Source organism: Oculina patagonica, chromosome 11 (genome assembly GCF_052425735.1).
Source record: "Oculina patagonica isolate OP01 chromosome 11, crgOcupat, whole genome shotgun sequence".
Lineage (NCBI taxonomy): Eukaryota > Metazoa > Cnidaria > Anthozoa > Scleractinia > Oculinidae > Oculina > Oculina patagonica.
Window position 1 is genome coordinate 17,828,863 of NC_135768.1, and position 14,360 is coordinate 17,843,222.

Sequence of the window (14,360 nt, forward strand, 5' to 3'; positions counted from 1 at the left end):
AATTTCAAGGCTTTCTTTTCTCTGGACAGAACAGAGTATGTCCTCACAAATAAGTAAATACGTTGTGTTAAGGTGGCTCGACCCAGTTTTTTTCTAGCGATACCTATCAACTTTGAAACCCTCAAACTTAAAGGGATTAATGTCAATGACATATCTACTATATCACATGGATTACACATAGACTGAACTACAATATGATATAAATTTTTGGGAGATCGGAATGAATATCACGTGGCAATGACGTCACACAGGTTTTTGCTCTGAATCGAATTTTAGCCCGTTACCGCATTTTCTCTCGAGATCCTCCACGCTACGTATACCTTGGGTGTTTGCCTTCAGCTCTGCGGAGTTTCATCAAAATCTACAAGAGGAATTTTGAAATATCTTGGAATTTGTTTTTAGATGGTATAATTTATGCGTAAAATAAAGACAAGACTTCAAATAAAGAAATTTGCTTCTTTTTTATGTTTAATGAGAGGCTTTAGCCCTCATTCCTTTTAAAAATGTCCCATATCCGATATCCAAACCGTAAGAAGTAGGTAGACTTGCGCGATTTCGAAAAATATGAAATATATGAATCATAGTGAAGCTTAATGTTTAGTTCTATTTACCAATTTTACGCCTACTTTCGCAAAAAACGCGATTATTTCAAAACTCGTCAATGAATTTCCCCCCACATTTTTCAGGGTGTCAATTGATCAGTACACTACACAATCCCTGAATTTGATGCTCATTGAAAACTTCTAAGGTTGTCTAATATAAACGCAAAATTGAGTAAATATTGAAGCAATCTCGTAGTTTTGAATAATTTTGTGCTCTGGGATTTCCTATTGTTTCGAGTTGAGCACAACATCGAATTCCTGTGCACCACGCGTAAAATGACTACGCTTGGCTACCTTCCGAAAGCTTACCGAAATCTTTCCGAAATATGGTCCGTTTTAAAGAAAACAATGGAAAAGAAATTGTCACGCCACAACTTTTCTTGTGTGGTCGACGTCTTGGCTGAGTTAAAAGTTAAAAATGCCAAGAACAGGAAATGCAGAACAAAAAAGGCCGCCGTACTGAATGCTACGCTAAAGAGATTTAGGCTACGTTTACACGGACACGGTTATCAATCGACACGGTTTTATGACCTCGAAACCGCATCGAAAACGACACGGTTTCGAAGTGTTTACACGGAGCCTATTTAACGATTTTCCGACTGTTTTCCAATGTGATTGTATAAGCAAGCGCTGCTCTCTATGCTTGTTTCACCATGTTTACCCTTCGCAAGCCAGCCAGTTCGTGCCAAAATACATGGCCGTTTTCAAATCGATGCGGTTTCGCCGTTTTTGACCGTTTACACGACAATGAAACCGCATCGTTTTGAAAACGCTCCACTTTTGACAGCGTTTTCAAAACGACCCGGTTACAGTAGTGGTCTCGATCGGTGCCGTGTAAACGAAAGGCGTAACCGCATCGCTTTCGATGCGGTTACAAATGAAACCGTGTCCGTGTAAACGTAGCCTTAAACACTGATCAAAAGAAAGAAAGTGTAAACGAGGTAAGTTTCTGACTACGCGGTCAAGTCATATGTAAATGACTGGAATGGCGTCAAAACATAACCGGCTTTGAGTTTCATTCATTCATTATTGTTTACTTGAACTCGAGAGTATTACCATATTTCCGAAAGATTTCGGTAAGCTTTCGGAAGGTGGCCAAGCGTAGTTATTTTATGCGTGGTGCACAGGAATTCGATGTTGTGCTCAACTCGAAACAATAGGAAATCCCAGAGCACAAAATTATTCAAAACTACGAGATTGCTTCAATATTTACTCAATTTTGCGTTTATATTAGACAACCTTAGAAGTTTTCAATGAGCATCAAATTCAGGGATTGTGTAGTGTACTGATCAATTGCCACCCTGAAAAATTTGGGGGAAAATTCATCGACGAGTTTTGAAATAATCGCGTTTTTTGCGAAAGTAGGCGTAAAATTGGTAAATAGAGCTAAACATTGAGCTTCACTATGATTCATATATTTCATATTTTTCGAAATCGCGCAAGTCTACCTACTTCTTACGGTTTGGATATCGGATATGGGACATTTTTAAAAGGAATGAGGGCTAAAGCCTCTCATTAAACATAAAAAAGAAGCAAATTTCTTTATATGAAGTCTTGTCTTTATTTTACGCATAAATTATACCATCTAAAAACAAATTCCAAGATAATTCAAAATTCCTCTTGTAGATTTTGATGAAACTCCGCAGAGCTGAGGGCAAACACCCAAGGTATACGTAGCGTGGAGGATCTCGAGAGAAAATGCGGTAACGGGCTAAAATTCGATTCAGAGCAAAAACCTGTGTGACGTCATTGCCACGTGATATTCATTCCGATCTCCCAAAAATTAATATCATATTGCAGTTCAGTCTATGTGTAATCCATGTGATATAGTGGATGTGTCATTGACATTAATCCCTTTAAGTTTGAGGGTTTCAAAGTTGATAAGTATCGCTAGAAAAAAACTGGGTCGAGCCACCTTAATTCCAGTTAGTAGAAACTAATTTTTAAATGACAATCGTTTCACCTGCTTACCTATTCTTATTTCATTTTTATTACCTTTTTTGGTCATCTTCCTTTTTATCGGAGATATCTTTCTGTGATAATCAAATGACCTTGTCAAAATGTGCAAGGTAAGAGTAATGCTATAAAGAAGGTCTGTTTGATATCTTATTGAGAACTTTAGGGTGGACGTAAGTTAGTGTCCAATACCGTTTTCTTTTATAACAGGTTGCTGATTAACAGTTAAAATAAAGAGAGCAGGAAATAAGTTAATGGTCATCGAGAGTTCATTTTATAATAATTATATTCATAAACGAAAAAAAATGCAATGTAAGCTGTCATTCATGTTTATCCTGTGTAGATCTTTGCTTGATTTGTATTTTCCATTGGTGGGCTAACAAATTGTGCCTCACGGTGATGGCAGTATTGAAAGTGTAACATAAAAGCTTTTTCGCCTTAAGGGCAGGCGAATTTTTTTATCATTGGTGAGATTTGCGGATAAAATAAAAATAAATAAAAAAGAACAACCTATTCTAATAAGTTTTACTAATTTTTATTTATATTAATTATGTACAGTGTATTCCTTAGAGCGGTTTTCAATTGAGTGTCGTTAAACCAAAACCAAAGTCATAATTCTGCCCAATCAAAACAGACACAAATAATTCGGTGAACTAATCAAAACTCGAAGTTAATACTTTCAGCCGACGCGAAGCGCAGAAAGACGTGTTTAACCAAGTCACAATTGGTTCTTATTTCACTTCTGATTGGTTAAGAAAGTGGCGCGAGATTTTAAAACCAATCACTAAGCGTAGTAATACAAAACCAAAGCAAATACAACTTACTTTCGACACACAAGTGAAAACCGCTCTATTTGCCGAAAGGAAGTTTATCAGTACTAGTCACTGACTAGTACTACCGACAAAATCGGACGTCATCTTATGAAATCTCCGTGTTAAAAATGAAGGTCAACCGATGATAAAGAGGTGTATTTCATTCATTTTGTATAAATCAAAAGTGTTCATCATTTTTATTTTATTGTAATACATTTAGCCAATCAATGACGCGCGTCGCTTTTTAAGTACGTGTGAGAAAATGATTCTTCCAATCAGAAGCCGTGTATTGTGTTTTTGACGTTTGAGACGTATCAAGTTGGAGCTAATTCAGGGCTGATTGGCTGGCTGAGGTAGCCGGGCAACCTGTCACTAAAGCTGGGGGGAGGGAAAGCTTACGATGGACTAGCAACCCATTATGCCAAAGGACCTGGAGTTAAGCGCCGACCTGGTGCCAAGTCTTAGTAACGAGCAGCTGTAGCCTGTGTAGCGGCCGCCTGTGTAGGTTTGCGCGCGTATTATTTTGGAAAACACGAACGGCGATATACCTAGCTACGACAGCTGCAACATTATAGTCCTCTCGAGATAAAGCGGGTCTTATGATAGCACGTATTTCTTTATTTTTTCTCGCAGTCCGATCGGCTGCACATTTAAAAATATAGTGAACTTCCTAAAATAAGCTCTTCCCTCGGTGATACGAAATTTGTTGGAATCTCTCAAACAATGTATATATCAATATAAACAGTGCTTTCAAAACTTCGAATTGCAAAAAAACAAAACAAAAACAAAAGAACATCAGTCGCACGAGGAGTTTTTCTTCCTTTTCATCACTACCGCATTAATCTACAGTGACAAAGTCAACTGCTTTGTCACTATTTATTTTATTATTTAAACTTTGTATTACTGTCATTGGCCTAGGGATTTTCCTTTTGTAAATAAAACTTTACGATATAACTTAACATAGCAGGAAATCCTGTTCGGGGGCGATTGTTTTTTTTTTTGCACTAAATAACAATTTGAAATATTGACATTCGTCGACGAAAAGTGCGGCCTTTTAATTTCTTTAACGTAACAGCCTCTTACTAGCAAAATGTGCAAGTCATATCTAACGTTTTTAACCTTATTTCGAAATTCTAAAGTGCTAAGGTCTTGAAGGAAAACGTCTATCCAAAAATCCAATATTATTAATAACGGTGAAACATCTTTGTTTTAATAGATCCAAGACTGCCATTGTCTAGCAGAATATAGGCGCCAAACAAAAAGCCAAAAAGTAATTAACGTACATGTAATATAATTTAAAAAGAACGACTGACATATTTGAAGAAGTAATTTTATACAAAGCAGCAGGTGAAACGATCTGCGGACGCCAAAAACACCAACGACAGCAAGATTTCATGCAAAACTCATTTTTTAACCTTAAATTTGCGAAGAAGTGAGCTTCTTCGCCGAGTTAAATTTTATCGCGTTTGCAAAGTAAACGAGACTGCGGACGTTTAAAAGCAAAGCTAGCTACATGAAGGCAATTGGCAATAATACTACCTCCTCTCCCCGACCAAGTGTTCCTAATTCCTGTGCCTCTGAAGATGCCAATAACATTTACGAATCTTACTACTACGAAGCAAGTGCGTTGTCAACTTCCATCATCATGGCTATTTTGTCACCGGTGACAGTGACGGCAAATGCGTTGATTTTGGCGGCAGTTTGGAAGAAGACGTTTGCGAGGACACAATTCCATATTCTTCTTAGTGGCTTAGCGCTCACCGACCTATGTACCGGGCTCATTGCTCAGCCTTTCTACACTCCCACAATTTTAATGTTCTTAGGCAACAATGAGGTACTTTGTGACGGGCGTTATGTTACCATAGAGGCGATTGCTAATGGCAGTACAACCTACTTTATTTCGATCACCATTCTTCTTATAACGCTCATGTCCGTTGAAAGATGGCTGCACATGTCTCACCGATCCTCGGTTACATCGAGTCGTAAATGTTTAACAGTTTGCGTACTGCTGCTTCTTCCAATTCCCTTGGTAGTTTTTCGACTTTTATACGACATTAATGATACCTATGGGCGCGAGTTGAGTATAATGAATTCAACATTGCTTTTGGTTTGCTTTTTTGCCATCACAACTGCTTATTTAAGAGTGTTCCGAATTATTCACCGTCATCAGCTACAAGTGCAAACCAATGAACCGAGTCAGAATTTTGGTCAACCGGCAATAAACTTGGCAAAGTACAAGAAATCTGTAGTATCAATCCTTTACATTTTAGTTGTATTTTGTTTCTGTTTCCTTCCTTTTATTGTATCTACTGCGATGAATCTCAGTCTAGGCAGCAATCCACCAATAGCGGCAGCCTCTAATGTCTCTGTCATGCTTTTGTTTTTTTCTTCTTCACTCAATCCATGCCTTTATCTTTGGAGAATGAATGATATCCGTAATGCAGTAAAAAGCCTTGTTGGGCATGATTAAACAGTACCAAATTAATACTACTGCTCAAAAGATATCATTTTAATGGTTACGCTAAAGGTTTCATCCATGGATATGAAAGTTAGAAACACCTTGTACAGCATAAGAAACAGTGTTGTACAAAAGTAGTCCCCAGTCGCTTTTATTTGGATGGTCCACAGACCTTAAGTTTCATGCACCTTGTTAAGCATAATGAGCAATACCCATGAAGAATACTTCTCAAAATGAATAACTGAGTAAGTTTTCATTCGTATGGTCGCACAATAGCTACCCAGAAGTATAGCTCGGACAACCGTTTTATTAAATAAGCTACCAATTTCATCGTTCTCTAGATTTAATAACTATTCAAAGTGGCTATGAGCCACTAAACTCGGAAAATTTATTATGAAACAAGAATCGAAAACAACAAACTGACAAATAGAGATTTGCTAAAACAAATGATGTTAAACTTTCCACAATTCAGATCACTTCACTTAGTTTCATTGTCATCAAGCTGCTCATCGAGAGCAGGCCGAAAGGGTAAGTGATAGAGTTCCCATCGGTTGCAAATTGTTTTCTTTCTTCTCATTTTTCCTTTTTGTTGGTTGGAAGGTTGGCAAAATAATAATATCATCAGAAAAAATAAATTTTGGTTTATTTCAAGAAAACTGACATTAATACAATATTTCGGCTGGTAGTTAAGCATGCATGTACCGTATTTATTCGGCTATAAGCCGAGACCCTAGACTTTTAGTTTTTGGAACCAGTTAGACTCTGACAAAAAATAGACCCAAATTACTCGGCTATAAGCCGAGACCCAATTTTTCCTTCAAACTATAAAACAATCCACGTACAGCGAATCAACATATTCGTTAAATCACAACTATGTAATTGAAAAACAACAAATCACTGATAAAGAATGAATTCATTAATAGAACCGTACACAATTAAGCGTGACAAAACATTCACCTGAGTTCAGAATCCCATCTAAAACAAACACGCATTCTTCTGAAGAATTAAGCAGTTATCGATCATCATGCCAAAAGCTACTGGTTTTCAAACAACTAAACCTTCAAATTGAAAGTTGTTGCCGAGGTAGAGACAGTTCAGAACAACTGCAAAATCGCCAGAGAATACGGGATGATTGCTGATGATTCAGTGAATCTTCAGTCCGTCGTAATTTGCCAGGTTGCTAGCGAAAAGATCAAGCAGATCAAGCGGGTGAACTTTAAATGTCATCAAAACGAAACATGTGCTGTTACCAGTATTTGTCGAGTATCCTCAATCCAATCAAACTCTTCTGAAGTGCTTTCTTTTAGCAGAGAAGTCGTGGTATTTTAAGTTTTAGCTTTTGAACAGAAATATTACATGCAACCGATTTCTGTCAGATCGTGTTACAATGTTTACCAAGCGCGTGGGAAAGACCGCTTCTGATTGGCCAGTTTTTGGTGTCGCGACAACAAGTCAAATAGATCGATTCCTTATTGACCCTTCTTCTCTTGATCGGGGGTGGAAGCGGAATCATTGGACTTTGGATATTCATGATTCCTGTCTTATTTTACCTCGATGATTCACGATTCATTTATAAATTTTATTCAATATTCATGATTCATTTTCATTCTTTTCACCCAGCTTTCGAAATAACGTCTACTGGTTTCTGTTGTTTTTCACCTACAGGCTGGTTGCGCATTCCGGTTAGTAAGGGATGAAGATGTGAAGCCAAGGGTACAGTCATGTTTCCACTGCTTTCCTATAGGGGGGTCTGGGGGCATGCTCCCCCAGGAAATTTTGAAAATAAGATGCTCAGAAATGCGATTTCAGGCCATTTCTGAAACATATTTGTTAAGAATTTAGTAAAATGACCCATCAGTTTAATTTTTATTACATTCTATCACAGGCAGACCACCCTATGTGTTCGTGGTTAATAATTGTTGACATAATGTTACGTTGAAATCAATGGCGCATATAGAAGATATATAGAGAAACATTACGTCGCTTCGATCTACTACAAAATATAAAATTTACTCTAAATGATTCAATAAAAGTTAAGATGAAATGTTGAATGAGTCTTGTGTCATGTTTTTTGCCGCCCCGAGCCCTTTAAGCCGTTTATTTTGCGAGATCATTTAGCGACCGGTAGAAGAGAAAGAGTTCTCTTTTCTCTTTCTCTTCTACCGGTCGCCAAATGATCTCGCAAAATAAACGGCTTAAAGGGCTCGGGGCGGCAAAAAACATGACACAAGACTCATTCAACATTTCATCTTAACTTTTATTGAATCATTTAGAGTAAATTTTATATTTTGTGGTAGATCGAAGCGACGTAATGTTTCTCTATATATCTTCTATATGCGCCATTGATTTCAACGTAACCTTATGTCAACAATTATTAACCACGAACACATAGGGTGGTCTGCCTGTGATTCTATATTCACAAGCATTCAATATCGATGGAAGCATTCATTTGTTATTCATGATTCTTTTGGCCATCTCCGTTATTCATGATTCCCAAGTTTTAAACACAAAGATTCATGATTCCTACCAATTTTACAGCTATGATTCATGATTCATGATTCCGCTTCCACCCCCGATCTTGAAAAGTCACGTTAACAGTGATTTTGCAAATTTAAAACTAAACTTAAAGAAAGGAACAGAATGAAAGGAACAGAAACAGTCTCAGGCAGAAATAATTATTGTAGAAGAGATTGCGAGGAAATTGTTTAAGACATGCGGGATTTCGAATGCCCTCGTCAGTTCAAAAGACGATCACGTACGCCGACAAAACAATAATATTCCAGAGCGAGCCGATGGAGGACGAGTTCCAGCCTAAATAGCGACGAAAAGACGAATAAAAACTTAATTCCTAACGTTGCGTCATTAAACCAAATGGCTTTTTAGAAGCCGCCGCTAAGATAAAAGGTAATGACCAAGAATAAATACAAACGCTTGTTAATTTTCGTTTGTTGATGACCGCTCGGCTTATAGATGAATATTTCATTCAAATTGAACTCTTTTCTAGTACCATCTAATTTTTTTCGGAAATACTCGGCGATAAATCGAACCCCAAATTTTGTTGAATTTTAACCAGTTCTCAGTAAGATTTGGTGAAAATATATAGTCTTTGTGTACTTCATATATGCGCTTGCGTTCAGACGAAATTCCGTGTGCTTGGGTCTACGCCTGGAAGAATGCATACCACAAGGAGAACATTGGGTTTTCAGAAACAAATATATAGCCTTTGTGTACTTCATATAAAGTAACACAGTAAAGCTCGCGTTTTAGCCAACCCCACCCGCTTCACAAGATTAATTGATTAATTCAATTTGATATTAATTAATTAATTAATTCAATTAAAATGTCTAACAGGAAACGAGTGAAGGAGTGAGGAGTGAAGGAGTGAAATCGGCCCTCTCACCAAAACTCGGAATTTTCCGAGTTAAAAACAAAGTTTAAGTGTGCATCCATGAGAGGACCAGGCAACAGGTGATACAGCTCAAATCACCGATTTCGCCCAAACTTAGCATAAGTGTTGGTATGTGGCAAAACATTAGCTCAAAATATTTTATTCCCTTGGAGTTATGGCACCTTTTGCAAAATTGGCCATTTTTCACTAATTTATGCATATTTAATTAGCTGACTTTGAATGACCAGTTCCACAAGAAAAAAAGACTTCTGAAAGTAAAATTCACTGCATTATATTCTGTGGTTATAAGGCTTTAAGTACAATAATTTACTTCAACCGTCCGATTTGATTTCTTCTCCTCAAACAGACTTTTGGAAGGTACACATTTCGTACTGCTGGAAATAGCCTTCAATTAGTGCCAAATATCTCCCATAAGCAACAACTTATATACATTATTCTTACATGGGTAATGAAATCCATCATTTAACTTCACAAAAATGGCACAAAATGTTTGGGGACCAATATATTTTATTCGTACTGAGGAACTAAACACACGTGACTTAACGATTTCTTGCTATTTCATCAAAATTCACCAAACACAGAAGCAATTTATTTACTCAATTTGGCACAAAAGTGGTACAAAATAGCTAATCAAGCATACATCTATCGATAACAATCAAAATATTGGCGAAGAAAAGGCACCTAGGGCATTTTTCGGAGCATTTTCAGAGCCATATAAGCTTCTTAATTCGGCAATGTTGCGATAGCAAATGTAAATACAACAGCGAAAGATTTTCTTCCCAAGCTCGCTCAATCCAACATCTAGGCACATCAAAGTTAAGAAACAAGAAAGTAATGCTACATACATGCCACTTATCGACACTTAGATGCTTTCTTCTGAAGATTTTGTTCTTCTTGCTGTACTTTGATCTCAGTTGACATGTGTACTGTTGCTTTTGAGGCGCGCTGAACTCAGCCAATCCATCGTGGTTCATACTTCGTAAAAGGTATAAACAGGTTGTCAATAAAGTCATTCAAAGAGCTGTTCAAAGTTCACGGAGGGACAGTTCTCTCAGCCAGTTTACATGATATAAATTTAACTGGAAATAAACAGCCGCTATCCCCCGCCATCTTGGATTTATAGCTTTGAGCCTGCCGTTTCAGTCAGCGGTACGGCCCGTTCACGTGTCATCACGCGCGACCACACGCGTGTTCATATATTTGCTTTACCTCCACGAATGTTCGTTTTCATCAGAGTAAGTACCGTATTTATTCGATTCAGCGCCCTGAGCGCTAATTAAATTTTTGTATCTTGAGAGTGGGCGCTTATTCGAGGCTGGGCGCTTATTAAATTTTCACGATTTTCAGCGAAAAGTAAGTTTTTTTTTTTGTAACAAAAAAAAATTTGACTGTTTATTTAAAGTTTCTGAAAAATAGAGTAAAAACCCGCGAGTGAGAACCTATTGTTTTTTTAGATAGCCTAAGCAGGTTCCTACGTAAAGGGTTATTAACGCAAATTTAGGCTAATTAGGTTCTTAATAGAGTCTTAATTTCTGAAGGAAAATGTCAATGCTGTTATAGAGATTTTAGTGGTGTTCGGCCTTTTTCAATTCTTGTATAAGATTTGCATACCACATAGGGTTTATGTCAAAATAAAGCACTAATCATATCATATTTTCTTAAAAGTAAACATTTTTAATCAATTTTAGAAATTAAGAACCTGTGGGCGTTTATTATTTTTTCCTACCTTCAAGGTGGGCGCTTTTTCGATCTGCTAAGTGGTCGCTTATTCGAGGTTGGGCGCTTAACCCTTAACATGCTAAGCCCGAATTATTCCGGGATTTGGAGGAATGGCCATTCTGCCACTTATGACGTCACCAATTTACACGTCAGCAGATTTTTGTGATTTGCATCTTATAGAGCTTGGATAGATCTTTCCACAGGACTGTCCATCTTCAATATTGACTGCATTCCGACAGAGCTAATCGAAAGAAACGCGATCAGTTTTTGGCGTAAAATTGGTGCTAAAACAGGCCAAAATACCCGTACTTGATCATGATCTCCTTTCCAGGGATTTCCATTGATTCAGATCAAAACTTTTCATGCCAGTAGAAGAAGTGCACAGAGTAAAAGATAGAAAGAATAAGAAAGCAGAGAAAAACGAAAAGGAAAGGAGCAAGGAAAACCACATAGGGTTTATGTCAAAATAAAGCACTAATCATATCATATTTTCTTAAAAGTAAACATTTTTAATCAATTTTAGAAATTAAGAACCTGTGGGCGTTTATTATTTTTTCCTACCTTCAAGGTGGGCGCTTTTTCGATCTGCTAAGTGGTCGCTTATTCGAGGTTGGGCGCTTAACCCTTAACATGCTAATCCCGAATTATTCCGGGATTTGGAGGAATGGCCATTCTGCCACTTATGACGTCACCAATTTACACGTCAGCAGATTTTTGTGATTTGCATCTTATAGAGCTTGGATAGATCTTTCCACAGGACTGTCCATCTTCAATATTGACTGCATTCCGACAGAGCTAATCGAAAGAAACGCGATCAGTTTTTGGCGTAAAATTGGTGCTAAAACAGGCCAAAATACCCGTACTTGATCATGATCTCCTTTCCAGGGTTTTCCATTGATTCAGATCAAAACTTTTCATGCCAGTAGAAGAAGTGCACAGAGTAAAAGATAGAGAGAATAAGAAAGCAGAGAAAAACGAAAAGGAAAGGAGCAAGGAAAAAAATCGGAACGGTTCAGCCAAAAAAAAAAAAAAAAAGTCCAAATTTTGGCTTATGCGCATGCGCCAAAGTAAAATATTGTACATTTTTACATGGAAATTACATCAAAATCTTCCTGCATTGTCAGAAAGTGCATTTTTAGCAAATTTAAAGAACTTTTGGACCGTGGAGCCAAGAAAATTGATTAACGGTTAAAAAAAACGCGTTTTTTGGACTAATTTCAGCATATTAAGGGTTAAGCGAATAAATAAGGGTAGTCTCTGAAATGTCGGAAACCATTAAAAGTCAGCCAGTACTTTCATCTTATATCAGGTTAAAGCGAGTATGCTCATTGTGTTTTGTTGTTTCTGTGTTTTTTGGGAGGTAAGGGAGGGGGCGAGTGTGGAAATTCGACGAAATGGCGGTTGTCAGGTTGTTAGCATGACCTGTGTCCATCTGTTCCTTCTGTTTAACTCTTTAACTGCTAAAGTCGACTTTTGTCGACATTTGGAGGAGCAGTCAATGAACCACTTGTGACGTCATTAATTTGATAGTAAACAGATTCTAGTGATAAGCATCTGATAGAGCTAGGTTTGACCTTTTCAAATAACTATTCATTTTGTGTATCGGTCGCATCCTGACAGAGCTAATCGAGTACAAGTCAATCACTTTTTGGTGCAAAATCGGTGCTTAAACAGGCCAAAACACCTGTAAAAGATCGAGGTCCTCTTTTCAGGGTTTACCATTTTTATAATAAAAACTTTTTTGGTCTAAAGGAAGGCCGGATACACTAGAAAGAAGTGGAAATAACAAAGCCGAGAAGAACGAAAGGAAAAGGAGCAATAAAAAAACAATTGAAACGATTTCGCAAATAGTACATTTTGTACATTTTTCCATGCAATCTTCATCAAAATCTTGCTGCCTTGTGGAAAAGTGCTTTTTAAGCAAAGTTAAGGGAAATTCAGGATCGTAGCACCAAAAATTTAGTTTAACGGTAAAAAAACCCCGGTTTTTAGAGAAACTTAGCACTGAAAGGGTTAAATAGTCTTACTGTTATATTAATTTTTGGCAGCTTGGAGACTGAATCTGTACCCTCTCTCCTTTTTAAGATCCCACAAACTTCTTAATTAGGTAGAGGAATTTGATCAAAGCGTGTAATCGTTATGTGCGGTATTAATAACTTTTTCCCCAGGGGAAGGGAATTTGAACAACCAATAATTAAAAAATACAAATGTCTGGGAAGTGACTGGGAGACGTTGACATTTTGATTTCATCGTTACATATACGTGTTCTAGGTTCACCGTTGCCCTGCATGACGATTGTTGAGCAGAAAAATTCTGGATTTTTTTTACGGAACAGTAATTTTTCCGGAAACTCCGTTCGGATTGCACGGGTTTCCCAGTTCTAGCGTTCTAGTCTCTTTTGCATCAGCTCTCCCACCAGCGAAAAGAAATAACAGGAAACTGAACTACAAATAGGCATTGCAGTACACACATCAAGCTGCAGCGGAGGAAAATTTTTTTGCTAAGACAAATTGAAAATATTGTCATGTAAATAACAAACGCAATCTACTTACCATGACAATAACTGTTCAAAGTGGCTATGAGCCACTAAACTCGGAAAATTTATTATGAAACAAGAATCGAAAACAACAAACTGACAAATAGAGATTTGCTAAAACAAATGATGTTAAACTTTCCACAATTCAGTTCACTTCACTTAGTTTCATTGTCATCTAGCTGCTCATCGAGAGCAGGCCGAAAGGGCAAGTGATAGAGTTCCCATCGGTTGCAAATTGTTTTCTTTCTTTTTATTTTTCCTTTTTGTTTTTTGAAGGTTAGGCAAAATAATAATATCATTAGAAAAAGTAAGGGTGCGTTTCTTTGGGAAAAATCCAAATCCGGATTCTTGATCCAAAAACGGATTTTGCGTTTCTTTACCTATATCCGAAAATGGATTAATCTTGGATCAATGATCTGAAGAATCCACACTTCGAGTGGATACATCAGATCATATCTGAATCCGGATTTTTAGGATTCATGATCCGTGCGTTTCTTTGGGAAAGGATTCGAAAAAAGTACCTTGGCCCAGCGGTCTTTGCTGTGAAAATACAGGTTCGCTCTTTGTAAACACTGCCATACGGAACGTTTTAGGCGGTTATTTCGATCAAAATGCAAAAATATTTCACGATAAAAGGAAACGGTAGCTTCAGATAGGTATGTAGTATCATTTTAAACGAGATACAGGTTTTCTAGAACAGTCACTGTGTGCCTACGGAAGTTGTATCCTTTTGAAATTGTCACGAGTGAAATTTGCTCTGATCATTTCGCAATCATTCTTCGCTCTCAGATGCTTTCTCGCCACATTGTGCTTAACGCTAAAGAAGATCTACTTCGACGTGTGGTTTTTGTAAAAGATTTTGTATGCT

General features: G+C 37.4%; 1 protein-coding gene across 1 annotated transcript in view; it reads right to left on the minus strand.

The window, feature by feature from the left end:
- LOC144629503 (uncharacterized) overlaps positions 1–14,360 on the minus strand; it is a 317,369-nt gene that overhangs the window by 144,950 nt on the left and 158,059 nt on the right. The window lies entirely within an intron of this gene.